A 13,090-nucleotide genomic window follows, 5' to 3' on the forward strand; every position below is an offset into this window, starting at 1 on the left:
GAGAGAGAAGGACTTACCTGGCCTCACCCGTGCAGCCCACCAGAACCGGCCCAGCCGGCCCAGCCCGCCACCGCTACTCCCCCCCTGTCGTCTTCCTCTTGCCAGTGGGAGCAGCTGCGTGCTCGCACGCGCGCGGCCGAGGAGGCCACCTCCTCCCTGCCTGGCTGCCTCCTCCTTCCCTGGTCCCTCCCGCGACGCCACGCAGCCCCGACCCCTTCTCACTTCTCCCTCGCTCTCTGGACCTCCCTCCCCCTCGCTCCTCTGTTTCCCCTCCCGCGACCGAACGGAGCCGCCGCCACCGACGAGAGCCACCGTGGCTACCGGCCACCCCACGGCTCACCGACGCCCCAGGAAGCTCCGCCGGTCCTCCCTCTACCTCCTCAACGAGCCACGAGGCCCCGGACGTGCCACAACACCGCCCTCGATGCCTTCTTCAACCTCGGGACCGCCGGCCATCTTCGTCAAATTCGCCGGCTCCGGACCGTCCCCGACCTCGCCGAGCGTCCCCTCGTCATCGCCGTGAGTCACTGACCCTCTCCCCTAACTCAGCATGCTCCCCTCCGTGCCGTAGCGCCGTTCCCCACGAGCACCGAAGCCACCGTCCGCCATTGCTGCTGCACGCATAGCCTCCGTGCTCCCCTGGCCTCAATGAGCTGCTCTTAGTGCTCCCCATGTCTAGCAGGTGCTGCCCAGCCTCTCCATTTGCTCACTGATGCACCGTAGCGACGCGCCCGAGCACCACCGAACACCATCGCCGCCAAAGCTCGTCGCCGGCATGAGTTCCGGCGACCCCACGACCTCCCACTCGGTCCTCTGGATGCGCGGGAGCAAGGGCCATCCCCTGGTGCCCTCAGCGCGCCAAACTGACGCCTCTAGCGCAAGTCCGGCGTGCCCCGCCGTGTTCTGTGGTCGCCGTCGGCTGGTCTCCGGCGTGCTGACGTGGCGTCGTCGTTAGGGGCTAATGACCCTGCTAACTAACCCTGTGACACTGACAGCGGGCCCCGTAGCGGGTCAAAGCCCGAGTCAACGCGGGATTAGCCCCTGTGTCACTGACGTGCGGACCCCACACGTCAGGTTTGACCCGAGCCGGCCCCTGTTGACTTGCTGACGTCATGCCAACGTCATGCTGACGCAGTAATGTTTTCTGGATTTAATTTAATTCTGAAATTCCAGAAAATGAATATAAACTTCTAAAATTCATAGAAAATTAACCGTAACTCCAAATTAAATAATTTATATATGAAAAATTATCAAAAAAATTCAAGGAATCCATCTGTACCATTTTCATGCATGTTAGAACAACTTATAGCTGCTGTTTAGCACAAATCAAATAAAGGGCATTTAAATAATCACATATGGAGTTTGAATTTGAATCTTGTATTCAAACCAACTTCATTTAATCTGTTGCTAGTTGCATTGGCTCAAAACACATTCATTTTGCCATGTCATGATCATGCGTCATATTGTGCATTGGATTGATTGTGTTCCCTTCTGTGTTGCCGGTATTGTCCCCTCTCGATAGACGTGATACCGATGATGTGATCGTTGACACTGATGAAGACTCAATGTTATCTTCAAAAGTGCCAGGCAAGCAAAACCCCCTTGTTCATTCCGATACAATCCTACTCTCTCGCTCCTGCTCTCTTTTACTGCATTAGGACAACACCGATTCATCTGTTACTTGCTGCGGTAGCTGAACCCCTTTGTCCTTTGCATGACCTGTCATTGCCACAGTAAATAGATGAAACCCACTAGCATGAGTAGGAGTTGTTTGAGCCCTGATGTGCCTACTCATTCATGTTTGTTTGTCATGCCTGCTATTGCTTAGAGTTGAGTCAGGTCTGATTCATCGGGGATGAATCAGAGGCGTGTGAACCTGTCCTACTGTGTGTGAGCTAAGTGTGTGAACACGATTTGGTAAAGGTAGCGGTGAGAGGCCATGTAGGAGTACATGGTGGGTTGTCTCATTGCAGCCGTCCTCAGGAACTGAGTTCTGTGTTTGTGATCCATGATTCAGCTACTACCACGCATTGGGCCCGAAACCAATGGACCCTCTCGGCTTCTTGATCACCCTTGTCCTTTGTCCAGGAGTTGCAAGTAGTTTCTTGTGTTTGTAGTATGCTGGAGGCCGTGGGCAGCGCTGACCGTAGGGGTGGGCTGTGATGCGGTAGGCACGTGGCACGGTGTACCGGGCGCCCGTTTGGTGTCTCGGGAACCCTGTTCACATCGTTTGGGGCTGTGAGCGAAACTCCGGCCGGATCTCCTCATGGATGGAACCCGAATAGGCGATAAACCTGGACTAGAGACTTAGGTGATTAGGTAGGTCGTGGCCGACACCCACGTTGGGCTTCCGCTTGAAGGTTGCCGAGTACATGTCGTGTAAACGGCGGTAAGTGGTGAGAGCGTGTGTGAAGAAGTACACCCCTGCAGGGTTAACCTAATCTATTCGAATAGCCGTGTCCGCGGAAAAGGACTTCTGGGTTGCTTATATCAGTTCATAGACAGGTGAAAGTGGATACTCTAAAATACGCAAGATAAGCGTGAGTGCTATGGATGGCGTTCTCGTAGGGAGACGGGAGCGGATCCATAGTGGTGTATTGATATGGTGAATATGTGGACTCGTGTGCGCCACCTCAAAAAAGTTACTCGCAGTCGTAGTTCAGGATAGCCACCGAGTCAAAGCTGGCTTGCTGCAGTTAAACCCCACCATCCCTTTGTTGATAATGATGCATATGTAGATAGTTCTGATGTAAGTCTTGCTGGGTACATTTGTACTCACGTTTGCCTATTTTATGTTTTTGCAGAGAGACTTCAGTCTCACTAGTATTTCCGCGTGGTCTTCGACGTTTAGCTTGTTACCTCAGCTACGATCTTGTGCCTCGGCAGGATTTGGTAGATAGTCAGGCTTCTCGGCCTTTTTCATTTATAGATGTCTGTACTCAGACATGATAGCTTCCGCTTGTGCTTGATTTGTATGCTCTGAATGTTGGGTCATGAGACCCATGTTTGTAATATCTCGCTCCTTGGAGCCTATTGAATAGATTACTTGAGTCATAGAGTCATGTTGTGATGCCATGTTGTATTTGCACATATCGAGCATATTGTGTGTATGTTATTGAAATGCTTGGTATGTGTGGGATCTGACCATCTAGTTGTTTATCTTTAGTAGCCTCTCTTACGGGGAAATGTCTCCTAGTGTTTCCACCGAGCCATGGTAGCTTGCTACTGCTCCGGAACACTTAGGCTGGCCGGCATGTGTCCTTCTTCGTTCCTGTGTCTGTCCCTTCGGGGAAATGTCACGCGGTGAATACCGGAGTCCTGTTAGCCCGCTACAGCCCGGTTCACCGGAGTCCTGCTAGCCCAGTGCTACAGCCTGGATTCACTCGCTGATGACCGACACGTTCGATGCTGGGTCATGGATGCCTGTCCCTGTAAGTCTGTGCCGCTTTGGGTTTACGACTAGCCATGTCAGCCCGGGCTCCTTATCATATGGATGCTAGCGACACTGTCATATACGGGTGCCAAAAGGCGCAAACGGTCCCGGGCAAAGGTAAGGCGACACCCGTGGGAATACCGTGCGTGAGGCCGCAAAGTGATATGAGGTGTTACATGCTAGATCGATGTGGCATTGAGTCGGGGTCCTGACAGCGTTGGTATCAGAGCTTGACTGCCTGTAGGATTACCAAGCCAAACTGGTCGAAGTTGAGTCTAGAAATTCTTTAGTTATATAAGGGAATTGATTGTGGGATGGAACGTAAGGCTCTTTTTACTCCTTATACCTCATGCCCTTCTGATCTGAGTCATCTTATCTTTCCTGCGGGGATTAAGAACTAGGCTATCTCTTCTTTCTATTAGGATCACGTGTTACTAATCAGTAGACTTATAAGATTGTTGGATTTAAGTCTCAGTTCAGTTCCTACTACTTCCGTATGTTAATTGTTGATCTCGGAACCTTGATATTGTGCTTCTGAGTGGTTATGCCACCATTTTTGTGATTGTCTCAAATCTTTTTGAGCAATTATAGCCGTTATGTTGTCCGAGTCATCCCAGGTTTCTAAATAGTCTGATGCATTTGCAAATCCCTTCCTTCTGTTTCCGATGTTCCCATGGGCCAGATTAACCACACTAATCGGTGTGTTGAGGTAATTATTGCCTCGACATATATGTTGGAATTATTATTATGACCCTAAGTGCTTAGGGGATCATCTAGTGGTCTAGCCATGATTTGTGTCCTAGTGTGAAGATTCTGGCCTTTATTCTCGGAAGCATCCCGTGATGCTACTTAGTAGTAGGTATTCTACTCATGGGTTCTGAACCCGAGATTCACTCTACCTACTTCATGTTGATAGTAATTGCTAGTGCCTTTAGGATATTAGTAACCTTTGCGATAGTCCTTGAAGTCCGTGGTATCTTCTTCTTCCAAATACCATGAACTACTTATGGCAGATGTTTATTGGATCAAAAAAAAATCACAATTAGAGTACTCTTGAGGAGTTCTCCATTCATAAATCGTGACTCTGCCAGTTCTACCTTTCTGCATGGGTTATCCGGAAGAAATATGTTGAACTTGGTTCGACATACTAATCTATGCATCCACAACTCAGAAAGTTATATGTTCCTTTGAGTTGTTCTCTTTAGTTGCATTCTGACCCTCGTCTATCAATTGATAGTCAAGAGTATGCGTGCGTTCGTTCATCGATGGCTATGACTCTTGTGGTCTGTCAAGCCATTCTATTCCGGAATGACTAGGAGAAACAAACTCCAGTACCTCTTCCATATCTAGGATTGGGTCAAAGTAGTTGTATTCCGCAGATCAAATGCCAATCCAGCTTTTGGTTCTGCTCTACCTTGGAGTATTACATATTTTATATCGAGATTGTTATAGGAATTGCACACCATCCCATGAACTCTTGGTACAGTGACACTTCTTGCCATCACTGTTCATTCCTCGGCCCTCGTGTTGATGCAACCGGAATACCGACAAATGAATTGTGATGTGTGAAATCAATACTGCTAGCAACTCTGTTGCTTGGTAGTTAAAGGATAATAATTTCATTCTTAGTATGTTGGTTTTCGAATCATCCTTCTAAGACTGATCGTGCTACCTAGTCCTTATTTCGGTGCACCCTTCGATTGATGAGTTAGGATCTTGTCAAGTCCTCACTCATTTGATCATATCGTCTTGCCCTCAAAAGCAAGATTGTTCTCGAGCTTAGTAACATACCGGTGGTTCGTGATTTTCCGAATATCTTCTTGGAAGTATTACCAGGTTGTCACCTGACTGCTATGTTGAGCTCGTGATCAAGTCGGGTTCTTGTGAACCACCCTTTCTCCAAGAATCTGTGATGGATATCCCGGAGCTAGTTGGTTAAGCTAGACAACAACTTGGAGAGTTGGAAGATAAAAGCTTGTCTGACTTAGTTCATGTTAAGGGATATCTTTCTGTGTATGTGTGTGTGTTGAAGAAAGATGATATCTTCATCGATTGGTCCTTGTGATCAGTTGCTGGACCTATTGTCTTATCAATCCTTTGATTTGAGTGTGGGCTATCGTCAAATCAAGTCGGAACCAACGATGTTCGTAATGTTGTCTTACTCGTGGTTGATCCCTCGAGCATACACCATTATATCTTTTGGGTCTGACCAATGCTATCACTTGTTCACTTAACCATGGAATTCCTTTTAAAAGGAAACCCAGATGAATTGTTGTTGTGCCCATTGACAACATCCTTGTCTTCTCCATAATTTTGCTGAACATTAAGCTAGTGTTGGAAACTTTTGAAAGCATTTGTTCATGCTAGCTCATGAAGCATATGTTTGGATGAAGGTAGTGACTTCCTTTAATTCATGTGCATCTGATGCAAGTTGCCGCCGTGGATTCGAGAAAGTCAATGTTGCTTTCTTTGGAATCATTCCAAATCAGTCATGCACACGTGCGAAGAATGCTGTGGTTTGAAGACTTGCAACCTTCAATCTATATGTATCCCTAGCACACCAAGCCACTGATTGATTTGTTCAAGGAGAAGGAGTTCCTTCATAAGAGCTAATCCGGACTTATGAAAGAACTTCGATACCCTCGTTGATGGTTCCCCCTCCTGAACTCGGTAGTGTTTTATTATAAGACTACCACGTGGTCATGCTTGTCTGGGACAACGTGTTCACATGTTTGTAGCAGAACCAGCTCATGTTTTGGAGCTTGCTATCGTAGTTCATCTCCCGAGAATCCCGCAACGTCATGTCGTCGATTTGTGTTGCAAACTTTCATTTTTCTTCCTAAGACTCGATGAGCCTGGAATATCCTAACACCAACCAGAGCTGAATCTCAGGCAGATATGATGGTTGGAACATTTCCCTAAGAACTATAATATTGGTCTCTCGATAACCGGTAAGGTGGATGTCGTGGCCAACACACCCATCCGGTAGACCTATTATTATAGTATCTTGTTTGAGGAAGTTGGCCACCCCCCCCATAGGGATTTCGTAGGATTTACTCCCTAGTTGCCCCTATGGATTTTTGTGTTCCCGAAGTCCGACCTTTTACTTGATGTTTTAGATATCAAACCATATCTATGAATGGGTTATACTAGCACATCAAGGAGAACATTAGAAGCAGAGTGCTAAATGTCTCTCGGTCGATCATCCAGATTTTATTTGCTTGGCCTCGCTAAGGTGAAATATGAGAAAGTGTTATCCTCCTTCGCATCTGCATCGTCCATCGCTATTCATCATGGTAGTATGTTGTGTTGTCAGCACCCTTGACGCGGTTGTTGATAAAACCTTGATGATTGTGGAAATGCTCAAGTTCTTGAGAGCACGCACAAGCGCTACGTCTTATCATCGGCACTAGCTGGGATTGCCCCAGATTTCCTCGGTTATGCTATAACCACTCCAACAGTGAATTCACTCTCTATTGTTGGGTTCTTCCCCAGTTACCAGAATCATTCCCAGCATTTGCATTTTGTTCCCAGCTTGCACCGCCAATGTGCCATTCTACCATGGGTCTCTTCCATTTCTGGTGATAAGCAAAATTCATCCATTACGTTGTCTTCAACAAGGTAATCCACATCATCCAAGTTTGAGTATGCCATTCTACCGAACCCCTCTAAATGATCGATTATGATTTGCCTTAAGCTGGTATAAAGAGTTTCAATGATCTCTGAATCAAAGGTAATTCTTTTGCCACTTAAGGGGAGATATCTATGAGTCACGGTTCCGAAGGTGTCTCGTTGTGGTATCATGGCAACTCAACTCCTCGCTACGTTGACAACCGATTACCACCTTCTTAAGTGTGGAATTGTTGTCCACCTAGTGAACCTTCGTCATCCGTTTCTTTCCACCCCTCTTGATGTGTATCTCGTGTCTCAACCCGAGAGATGGTCCTATGTCTCATTCCGTGAGTTGTTCGATCTTCAAGAAGATCGACCCTTCTAGAGTCTCCTTCTTCCCTCCATGTCATGTTGGCAGGATTTCTCAGAACAAGACATCAAGACAATGATGGTGAATGAATCAACGTTCAACTGAAGTGCACCCTGGATCGTGAAGATTGTACTAGTTTGCGTTTCCCCTTCATCCTACCCTACGCTTGAATCTCGAGACGAGATTCTTGTTTAGTGGGGGTGAGTTGTCACATCCCTAGCTTTTGGCATTGCTCTAGGCTAGCTTCATGTGTGCATCATGTCTATATTTTTGAAACTTGAATTGAGGAATATTGGAAGCCTCAAAACCCTAAATAAAAGAGGGGCAAAAACCCTAGAAATCTCATTCATTGCTCCAAAAGGCTCTTCTTAAATGTTTGATAATTTTTGGTAAGGGTTCTGGTCCCAACCAAAATATTGAACATTTTTAAGGATTTATTTTTGGGACTTTGAATTTAAATCATTAGCTATTTGAATTTGAATTATATTCATATAATTAGAATATAATTTCAAATACCCCTGAAATATTTTATGAGCTTTTGGAAAAGTCCATCTAGCCAAATAAAATTATTCAGAGGAGTTTTTGGCATTGTTTGAATTTGTTTAAAATTCAAAACAGTGGCAAAAAGAAATTAAATAAAACAAAACAGAAGAAAAAAATAAAAGAGAGAGAGAGAAGGACTTACCTGGCCTCACCCGTGCAGCCCACCAGAACCGGCCCAGCCGGCCCAGCCCGCCACCGCTACTCCCCCCTGTCGTCTTCCTCTTGCCAGTGGGAGCAGCTGCGTGCTCGCACGCGCGCGGCCGAGGAGGCCACCTCCTCCCTGCCTGGCTGCCTCCTCCTTCCCTGGTCCCTCCCGCGACGCCACGCAGCCCCGACCCCCTCTCACTTCTCCCTCGCTCTTTGGACCTCCCTCCCCCTCGCTCCTCTGTTTCCCCTCCCGCGACCGAACGGAGCCGCCGCCACCGACGAGAGCCACCGTGGCTACCGGCCACCCCACGGCTCACCGACGCCCCAGGAAGCTCCGCCGGTCCTCCCTCTACCTCCTCAACGAGCCACGAGGCCCCGGACGTGCCACAACACCGCCCTCGATGCCTTCTTCAACCTCGGGACCGCCGGCCATCTTCGTCAAATTCGCCGGCTCCGGACCGTCCCCGACCTCGCCGAGCGTCCCCTCGTCATCGCCGTGAGTCACTGACCCTCTCCCCTAACTCAGCATGCTCCCCTCCGTGCCGTAGCGCCGTTCCCCACGAGCACCGAAGCCACCGTCCGCCATTGCTGCTGCACGCATAGCCTCCGTGCTCCCCTGGCCTCACTGAGCTGCTCTTAGTGCTCCCCATGTCTAGCAGGTGCTGCCCAGCCTCTCCATTTGCTCACTGATGCACCGTAGTGACGCGCCCGAGCACCACCGAACACCATCGCCGCCAAAGCTCGTCGCCGGCATGAGTTCCGGCGACCCCACGACCTCCCACTCGGTCCTCTGGATGCGCGGGAGCAAGGGCCATCCCCTGGTGCCCTCAGCGCGCCAAACTGACGCCTCTAGCGCAAGTCCGGCGTGCCCCGCCGTGTTCTGTGGTCGCCGTCGGCTGGTCTCCGGCGTGCTGACGTGGCGTCGTCGTTAGGGGCTAATGACCCTGCTAACTAACCCTGTGACACTGACAGCGGGCCCCGTAGCGGGTCAAAGCCCGAGTCAACGCGGGATTAGCCCCTGTGTCACTGACGTGTGGACCCCACACGTCAGGTTTGACCCGAGCCGGCCCCTGTTGACTTGCTGACGTCATGCCAACGTCATGCTGACGCAGTAATGTTTTCTGGATTTAATTTAATTCTGAAATTCCAGAAAATGAATATAAACTTCTAAAATTCATAGAAAATTAACCGCAACTCCAAATTAAATAATTTATATATGAAAAATTATCAGGAAAATTCAAGGAATCCATCTGTACCATTTTCATGCATGTTAGAACAACTTATAGCTGCTGTTTAGCACAAATAAAATAAAGGGCATTTAAATAATCACATATGGAGTTTGAATTTGAATCTTGTATTCAAACCAACTTCATTTAATCTGTTGCTAGTTGCATTGGCTCAAAACACATTCATTTTGCCATGTCATGATCATGCATCATATTGTGCATTGCATTGATTGTGTTCCCTTCTGTGTTGCCGGTATTTGTCCCCTCTCGATAGACGTGATACCGATGATGTGATCGTTGACACTGATAAAGACTCAATGTTATCTTCAAAAGTGACAGGCAAGCAAAACCCCCTTGTTCATTCCGATACAATCCTACTCTCTCGCTCCTGCTCTCTTTTACTGCATTAGGACAACACCGATTCATCTGTTACTTGCTGCGGTAGCTGAACCCCTTTGTCCTTTGCATGACCTGTCATTGCCACAGTAAATAGATGAAACCCACTAGCATGAGTAGGAGTTGTTTGAGCCCTGATGTGCCTACTCATTCATGTTTGTTTGTCATGCCTGCTATTGCTTAGAGTTGAGTCAGGTCTGATTCATCGGGGATGAATCAGAGGCGTGTGAACCTGTCCTACTGTGTGTGAGCTAAGTGTGTGAACACGATTTGGTAAAGGTAGCGGTGAGAGGCCATGTAGGAGTACATGGTGGGTTGTCTCATTGCAGCCGTCCTCAGGAACTGAGTTCTGTGTTTGTGATCCATGATTCAGCTACTACCACGCATTGGGCCCGAAACCAATGGACCCTCTCGGCTTCTTGATCACCCTTGTCCTTTGTCCAGGAGTTGCAAGTAGTTTCTTGTGTTTGTAGTATGCTGGAGGCCGTGGGCAGCGCTGACCGTAGGGGTGGGCTGTGATGCGGTAGGCACGTGGCACGGTGTACCGGGCGCCCGTTTGGTGTCTCGGGAACCCTGTTCACATCGTTTGGGGCTGTGAGCGAAACTCCGGCCGGATCTCCTCATGGATGGAACCCGAATAGGCGATAAACCTGGACTAGAGACTTAGGTGATTAGGTAGGTCGTGGCCGACACCCACGTTGGGCTTCCGCTTGAAGGTTGCCGAGTACATGTCGTGTAAACGGCGGTAAGTGGTGAGAGCGTGTGTGAAGAAGTACACCCCTGCAGGGTTAACCTAATCTATTCGAATAGCCGTGTCCGCGGAAAAGGACTTCTGGGTTGCTTATATCAGTTCATAGACAGGTGAAAGTGGATACTCTAAAATACGCAAGATAAGCGTGAGTGCTATGGATGGCGTTCTCGTAGGGAGACGGGAGCGGATCCATAGTGGTGTATTGATATGGTGAATATGTGGACTCGTGTGCGCCACCTCAAAAAAGTTACTCGCAGTCGTAGTTCAGGATAGCCACCGAGTCAAAGCTGGCTTGCTGCAGTTAAACCCCACCATCCCTTTGTTGATAATGATGCATATGTAGATAGTTCTGATGTAAGTCTTGCTGGGTACATTTGTACTCACGTTTGCCTATTTTATGTTTTTGCAGAGAGACTTCAGTCTCACTAGTATTTCCGCGTGGTCTTCGACGTTTAGCTTGTTACCTCAGCTACGATCTTGTGCCTCGGCAGGATTTGGTAGATAGTCAGGTTTCTCAGCCTTTTTCATTTATAGATGTCTGTACTCAGACATGATAGCTTCCGCTTGTGTTTGATTTGTATGCTCTGAATGTTGGGTCATGAGACCCATGTTTGTAATATCTCGCTCCTCGGAGCGTATTGAATAGATTACTTGAGTCATAGAGTCATGTTGTGATGCCATGTTGTATTTGCACATATCGAGCATATTGTGTGTATGTTATTGAAATGCTTGGTATGTGTGGGATCTGACCATCTAGTTGTTTATCTTTAGTAGCCTCTCTTACGGGGAAATGTCTCCTAGTGTTTTCACCGAGCCATGGTAGCTTGCTACTGCTCCGGAACACTTAGGCTGGCCGGCATGTGTCCTTCTTCGTTCCTGTGTCTGTCCCTTCGGGGAAATGTCACGCGGTGAATACCGGAGTCCTGTTAGCCCGCTACAGCCCGGTTCACCGGAGTCCTGCTAGCCCAGTGCTACAGCCTGGATTCACTCGCTGATGACCGACACGTTCGATGCTGGGTCATGGATGCCTGTCCCTGTAAGTCTGTGCCGCTTTGGGTTTACGACTAGCCATGTCAGCCCGGGCTCCTTATCATATGGATGCTAGCGACACTGTCATATACATGTGCCAAAAGGCGCAAACGGTCCCGGGCAAAGGTAAGGCGACACCCGTGGGAATACCGTGCGTGAGGCCGCAAAGTGATATGAGGTGTTACATGCTAGATCGATGTGGCATTGAGTCGGGGTCCTGACATTAGCCAGGTGACAGTGGAAGAAAATATGCTCCGTGTTCTTGACAGCACCGCAGAGGGCACAGAACTGGGAACCCGGACCATTTCTCTTACGAATTTGATCAGCTGAAGGTAACCGACACCGGAAGGCTTGCCACAAGAAAATTTTGATCTTAGGGGGAATGCGAGCCTTCCAAATCTGGGAAAAATGATTAGAGGGCAAGCCCGCAACAAGCTTTGAGTAAAGAGACTTGACCGAAAAACGACTAGAGGTAGACCAAGGCCAAATGACTGAATCCCTGATCGCCGAGAGCATAGGGAAGAGGGCAGTAAGACGCTGCCAATCTTCAAACTCTACAGGCGATAAGGAACGTCGGAAGACCAGGTTCCACCCCTGGGAAGCTAACTTAGCAATAGAGATCGCAGGGTCTGAGCAGTAAGAGAAAAGAGTAGGGAAGGTCACCGAGAGGGGTGAGTCTCCACACCACCAGTCTAACCAAAACCTAATCGAGGAGCCGTCCCCAACAACAAATTTAACAAAAGACTGAAAAATTGGCCTGACTTTTACCAAAGACTTCCAGAACTGCGAGCCGCCATGCGGCAGAGCTAACATCGGGCTCGAGGAAGGAAAATATTTAGCTTTTAGGATATCCAGCCACAGGGGCTGGTCCTCAGCACTCATAATCTTCCACCACCATTTAATCAGTAAGCATTGGTTCATGATGGACGTACTAATGATCCCTAACCCCCCAAGGTTTTTGGGACAGCACATCAACTTCCATTTAACAAAATGATATTTGCGGCGATGTCCGCTGCATTCCAGTGGAAAGCCCCCCGATGTTTATCAAAGCCCGCATGGATCCTAGCGAACAGGAGGTAAAATTCCATCAAGAACATGGGGAGGGAGGAGAGGCAGGCATTAATAAGAGCGACTTTACCCGCATTCGTATTATATCTACCCCGCCAGGGGAGGACCCTGTTGCCCACCTTTGTGACCACCGGGGCAAAATCTTTAGCATGAAGCATATCCGGGGTGATAGGAAGGCCTAAGTAATTGAAAGGGTAGGAGCCCAGCTTGCAATTAAGAAGGTGGGCCACTCGCATGGCTTCCAAATCATCCACACCCGTAACCACCACTTCACTTTTGGCAAAATTAATCTTAAGCCCAGACATCGCCTCGAAGCAAAGAAGAATAAACTTTAGGTGTGCTAGGCAGGCATCATTCAGCTCAACCATGATAATAGTGTCATCCGCGTATTGGAGATGGGTCAGACCACCAGGTAGAAGATGAGAGCTGACAGGAGAGATATGCCCAGAAGTAGCTGCTCTAGAGAGCAAAAGAGACAGAGCACCTGCAATGAAATTAAACAGGATAGGCGAGGC

Source organism: Triticum dicoccoides, chromosome 1B (assembly GCF_002162155.2).
Source record: "Triticum dicoccoides isolate Atlit2015 ecotype Zavitan chromosome 1B, WEW_v2.0, whole genome shotgun sequence".
In the NCBI taxonomy this organism is placed as follows: domain Eukaryota; kingdom Viridiplantae; phylum Streptophyta; class Magnoliopsida; order Poales; family Poaceae; genus Triticum; species Triticum dicoccoides.